This window comes from Gouania willdenowi, chromosome 6 (assembly GCF_900634775.1).
Source record: "Gouania willdenowi chromosome 6, fGouWil2.1, whole genome shotgun sequence".
Lineage (NCBI taxonomy): Eukaryota > Metazoa > Chordata > Actinopteri > Blenniiformes > Gobiesocidae > Gouania > Gouania willdenowi.
This window is the reverse complement of record NC_041049.1, coordinates 17,922,114-17,928,760: the sequence shown is the minus strand read 5'-3', so window position 1 is coordinate 17,928,760 and position 6,647 is coordinate 17,922,114.

Genomic DNA, 6,647 nt, shown 5'->3' with positions numbered 1-6,647 from the left:
GCAATATCGATATCGTATCGGAAGGGAATAAGTTGTATTGGGACATCTCTGTCCTTTTGCTACACATGCAACATTGGATTATATTGATACTACAGATCCATGTTCAAAACTGCATCAACATGTCATTTATATTGATAATTATTTATTTTCTTCTTATATTCATGATGTTAAAATCGTGTAACAGATTTTTAAAAATATTTTTCTAATGAAGAGAATATATAGTCAGACTGATAAAAATATTCCATTAATGAAAAATCAAGGATGACTATATTTCACGTTTATATTATTCCACAGAGTATCTTACATTCACATTCATTTACATACTATATACTTTATAATCTTCAGAAAGACCTCTATTAAAGCAAAAAAATACAGCAAAACATATATGAGATGAAATTATATTCTAAGACCAAATGTTCATCACCACATCTTATTATTATTTTACTGTTTCCTATCGCGATCAGCTCCCTTGTTGCTGTCTTGTAAATCTTTTAAAGCTATACATATGTAATATCGTGTAATATCATATTAACACATCATTAAAAATAATATAAATTAAGTTTTTTCTTAATTATTTTGGTCCTGGCTTAGGTAATGCAAAATTGAATTTACCTGAGGATTTTTTTCACAAACCCTATAAACGAGTGGGGTACAGTAACAGCATTTATGATTTATGATGTTACCTACCTATCCAATATTTTTGTGTAAATATGAAATAAATATGCATTAGTTTGTCTTATTAAATTGAATGCGTTTGATACAAATGTTTCCTCTGTGATTGTCTTTTCATTTAAAAAATAAAATAAAAAAATAGTAGTGTTATGAAACTTGATACAGCGCGAGGAGACCCTATCTTGGCCCATGCTCAGGACCCCGGTACATGTGACGTCGTGTAACGTCACTAAACGTGTTCCTTCCGTCTGACGCTGTGTGGAGCTGCTCTTGCTCCGGCCCAACGACAACTGCTAGCAAAGCAGAAGACAAAAGCAGCAAAGTGAACCCCCCTCCGGATCCATCAAATGTGTCATATTTAACTGTTTACGAGCCGAAGTCTAACCAGCTAACCATCATACTTCACAGTAAGTACGCCTGGACCGTGTACGACACCCAGCGGCTTGTAAAACTGCCTGGACGTCGCGCAGAGTGTCGGTCTGATTCGGTCCCGTGTGGTTCGTGTGCGGGTTCTGCTCGTGTATCCTGTGTGTGGCCTAGCTGGCAGCTAACCAGCTAGCAGCCCTAGTGTGGTCCGCATCTGACCAAACGCACTTCCTACAATACTTTGAACAGACTCTGAACATGTGTTGAAGTTGTACCATTTGTATGATAAACCCATATGACCTCAGCGTTTGGTTTTTGATGTGTTTATGAGCGACGAGGCTAACCCTGTTAGCACCAGGATAGCCACCGTGGTGTTTACTGATGATGTAGCGTAACTGCTAGCAACGTGTTATTACATCTGAAAGTGTTTACAATCAATCAATCGCAAATGTCACGCGATATACTGTGAAAGTTAATTGATTATTACTAATGTTAATAGTCGTTGTGATGTGGTTGTAGAGTGGAAGTCATTCAGTAGTAGCTGTTTAATGCTGTCCTCTAGCATCTTCCGGACGAGCGCTTCAGCCAAACCCGGAAAACGGACAAACCTAGTCATTGCTCACCTACGACCATTCAGAGCGATCGGTAAATACCGACCAAACGTACTTTTTACGCAGTTCCCGTATAATCGGCCGTCGTATAAATGACTAATGACTTGGTATATTCTGAAATTATTATAGTTGTACACATTTGAAGGTATGGAATTATGTTGTGATTCTTCGTGTTTGTATCAAATGGGTTGTTTAAAAATGGCTGCTGGAAAATAGAAGAGGTAATTTGTTTAAAGGTAAGCAACTTATTTAGTAATCTCTATAGTTACTGTTATGTTTTTGCAAAGAATCAATTGGAAGCTTGCATTCATTGATTGGCAGTCATTTAGAGTTGAAATTGTCTGTAAGGTTGCCTTTAGGGTTAGGTTATAACCCAATATCGCAACAATTTTTAGGGTTAGGTTTAGGTTTTGCAACTGTACGGATAGACACTTCCTTTAGGGTCACCACTATGGAGTTTATCAAGATAATAGAACTCGACCGATTGGTTGGGTAGATCGCCCATGAATGAATATGTAACTAATGTATTAACTTTTTGTTTTTTGCTGCGTTGTCTTCTGCTGACAGTTTTGCTGTAAGTAGTAATGCTTACAAAATTACAACACTGGGAGAAGTGCTCTAAGTCTCAACTGGTCACAACTTGGGACCCACATTTTACCACTGTCATTAAATCGCGGCCCACTTTTTTTTAATTTTTTTTTTTTTTTTAATTTTAGAATTCAACAACCAAATTTAGTTTTTCAATAATAGCTGTTGAAAACAGTTATGTAATCTTTTTATAAAACACATCCATATATTTTCCTGTGCAACATGCATTTCACAGCATGTCTGTCAAAAGAAAAGTTTCTTTCAAAATAAAATACAAGTCCAACATTAGAGACATGAAGTAATTATTTATTTTTGACCAGCTGCCCATGAACCACCCAGTACAGATCCGCAACCCACTTTTGGGTCCTGACCCACCAGTTGAGAATCGCTGCTCTAGGTCATTGTTTAGTTACATTTTTCCCTTTTTTGATTTATCCATGTTTATTGTTTGCGATTTGAGCATCTTTATTTGTGAAAATTAATTTATTTTTACATTGTATTCCGTAGTTTGCCTTTCTTATTTATCAGAGGCTTCAATCAATCAATCAATCTTTTATTTGTATAGTGCCAAATCATAACCAATGGTATCTCAAGACAATTTACAGTAGAGCAGTCTTAAGGATGGACTCTTCATTTTATGGATACACACATATGCATACATATGTATATACACATACATATGTATCCCACACCCAACATGAATTAATCATCAGTTCCTTATGTTGACAGTTTTACTTACTAAAGTTCCTTAATTTAATTTATTAGTGTTTTGCTTCTTTGTCATCTAAAACCTCCAATATTGGCATGTATCTTGAAAATCACATTGTTGTTGGGCTCTATGGGTGTGTGGTGTCACTCTTACACCACCCTGTTTTGTTGGTTTAGGGATTAGATACAGCAACCAACCTCCTGATATTAAACTTGTTGTTCAGGTCACTGGTGCCTAATGTAACTTTGCACCTAACCACCCATTTTATATACCCACCTAATCTAATCGACTAATTGGTCGATGCTGTCGTGGTCTACCAAGATTTTCATTGGTCGACCAATAACGGTATCAGTTTCAATCCCGTTTGAAAAAAAAAAAAAATGCAATGCACTTATATAGGTGATAAGGATTAAATATCAAATATAATTTATTTAATGCCTAAACATGATTCTATGTCCAGCAGCAGCTGTATAAGTGTGTGCTGCTGAGCAGAGAGGGAACAAATGAAGACATCCACTATTGAATCAATCCTTTTTCTGCACAAGAACATGGATTATCCTTATATTTGATACATGGATTATGTAAATAGATTCACTGTCTCTTGCGCCGCGGGGCACACTATGCCCCTATGTGTTGGACGTGCTGGTTTCCCCATGCGCTGATCTGATGTTGACATTAACAGATGTCTGTTAATAAAAGCAGGCTTACCACTTAAACAAACATAAATATGTCATTTGTATGCGGAAAGAATAGGTTTTAATTGTCGGTTTTAGGTTGGGCTCTGATATAAATACTTAATGTCTGTTGGACCTGTTTTCAGTTTCGCTTTGTTGGGTTCTGGTCAAAGCTTGAATAAGGTTCATATCATAAGTGGTCTGTGTTTAAAAGCAAATCAGCACCACAAAACGGCAAAACTAAATATTTCTCTCTCTTTTTCTTTCTCCTTGTCCTGCTCTGCACCTGCTCATTCATTTTCCTTTTGTTTTTTTGGTCGACTAATTGCTACGTGAGCCATAGTCTTGGTCGACCAACCATTTCCTTGGTTGACTACAGCCCTACACCTATCCTGTTTTTGGTGCTTGCACATGTATCCCATCTTACTCAGGTTGCTAGTCTGTTACAGTGTTTGCACACTAAAGGTGTACTTACGTGTAATATTAACCTTTAAATGCTTGTCAAAGTTGCATCAAGTAAAAGCATAGCTGATTAAAATGAACCACTCTAATTGTAAATATTGTAATAGGAAAAGTCTTGTACCCTTGTGTGGGAACCAGTCAGATTATGTGTAAACGGTTCCTCTCCAGTCCATCCTCTGCTCCTCTATCACCATCTGGTACGCTGCAGCTACGGCCAAGGACAAGGCCAGACTGCAGCGTATCATCCACTCTGCAGAGAAAGTCATCGGCTGCAATCTGCCCTCCCTCCAGGACCTGTACGCCTCCAGGATTTTGAGGCGTGCAGGAAAGATTGTGGCCGACCCCTCCCACCCCGGTCATAAACTGTTTCAATCTCTCCCTTCTGGAAGAAGGTTTCGGTCCATCAGGACCAGAACCTCCAGACACAAAAACAGCTTCTTTCCCTCTGCCACCATCCACATGAACACCCCCCCCCCCCCCCCCCCCCCCCCGATCACCACCTCCCTGATGACATTATCTGCTGCACTGTGTATATATATATATATATATATATATATATATATATATATATATATATATATATATATATTTATATTTATCCTATTTATCCTTTATTCTCTATCTATCCTTTATTTATCCCTCATCCTTTATATTTATCATTATTATTATTATTGTTGCTGGGTTGTTCTTTGTTTTTTTTCTTTTTTTTTTTTTTTTTTTGTTTGTTTTGTGCACCAACTACCAAGACAAATTCCTTGTACTGTCCTTAAAACTGTACATGGCCATTAAAAACATTTCTGATTCTGATTTCTGATGACTTCAAGCTACTTGTTTCTAAGAGCACAGTACTTTATTGATACAAAAAGTCAGCATATGATACTGACTTCAATACTGGCAGGCTTCTGAGGAATGCCAAATGTTGTGTTGTATGCCCATGTGGTCTGTGAAGATATTTAATCAGGTGATTTTATAATTGACAAGATTAAATCTCTAGTTTCTTGAGGAGTCGATTAAAATTGCCTCTCGTCTAATGAGATTTTCTGTTCATGAGAAACACATTCCTAATATTCAGAGCAAAATGTAGCAGTGCATTAATCATTCTCATTAGATGACATATCTACTTGTTCAGTGACTCTATATTAGATATGTAGTCTGTACATTCTTGCTTACAACTATAACACACTATTTTAACTTGGCACACCTAAGCCATGTGTTAGCATTACAATTTGATCATTTTGCATTTGAAGCTCACCAACAAGACGTGTTGTTTTTAACCATCAAAAACTACCAAAGTATATCTATATTTTATTCAATTTATTTGTGTCGGCACACTCACCTCAACTCTATTGTGTTCTTCCAGCAACTGAGAATTTCATCCATTTATTATTAAAATGATTTAATAAAATGTTTTTGTGTCCACATGAATCGTATGTTAAAATATTATAAGATGACTAGGAAAGGTATATTGATTAATAAAAATCACATTACTAGTATAACCTGTAAAGCTAGAGCTAACAAGCACTTTTCTGATACATAATCAAGAAACTTCAACTTCTAAAATCAATTAGAAAAAGATGAATTTCCCCAATTTTCAAAGCTGGCCCAGTTGCCTTGCATCAGCTGATTCATAAATATGTTGATTTTCTTTAGATTGCCAAGTTAACATTTTTTTCTTTAGTCGAACAATCTGTGACAAAAACATTTTTGCGGGTCGCACATGTGTTTTTTAGGTGCAAAAGCTAGTGAAATGCTCATACTGTAGAGCCCTGCAATAATCAAAGTGCTACCTTTAGATTACCTACTTATTGTGCTGGTATACTTAACTGCAAAACAAGAAGTGTGGTCAAATAGAATAACGAACAAAAGTTCTGTCTATTTTACAAAAAAATCATGAAAAAATGTATATATATTTGAGGTGTTTTGCCAGAAATGATCATTAAACATAATGGACCACCTGTTATTAATTTAAAACAATGAAATCTAAATGAAACAAAGGCTGTGATGGTTTGGTGAAAAGGATAATTGTGTTTAGATTGGTTTTGGTTCTCCAATCCTTCTAATGTTCTTGTATTTATCTCTCTCATTGCCTTTCTGTCTCTTTCTGCAGGTGTTGTGCTGAGAAGTTCAACGGCCTCAGTCATAAATGGAGAGGGAAAAGCAGGCTCATGGTGTCACCCACGGCAACACCAATATCACCACACCTGCTTGAGACCTCCTGTTTGGATGACTGCGCCCGGAAAACGTAATCACATTTGACGAAGGCAGACCCGATTGTTCTCCAGATATCTGTGGGCTCCTGCAATGGATGGGGAGGAGGAGGCTTCTCACATGAGCGAGGACATTGTCGACGAGTCCGTTGGCTCTGTCGAAAGCAAACGTAGAGAAGCTAAAGGGACTTGTTTGAAAATTGAGGGGCAGGATGGCTACGTGTTCAAGTCTTACAGCTTCACTCCTCAAGACTCTCTGGATGCCCGATCACCTGCGTGCTCCTCTTTAACACTGGATAAAGATTTCCCATCTTGTTTTGATTTGTCCTCTCAGGGTGAACCACTGTTGGAAGCAGAC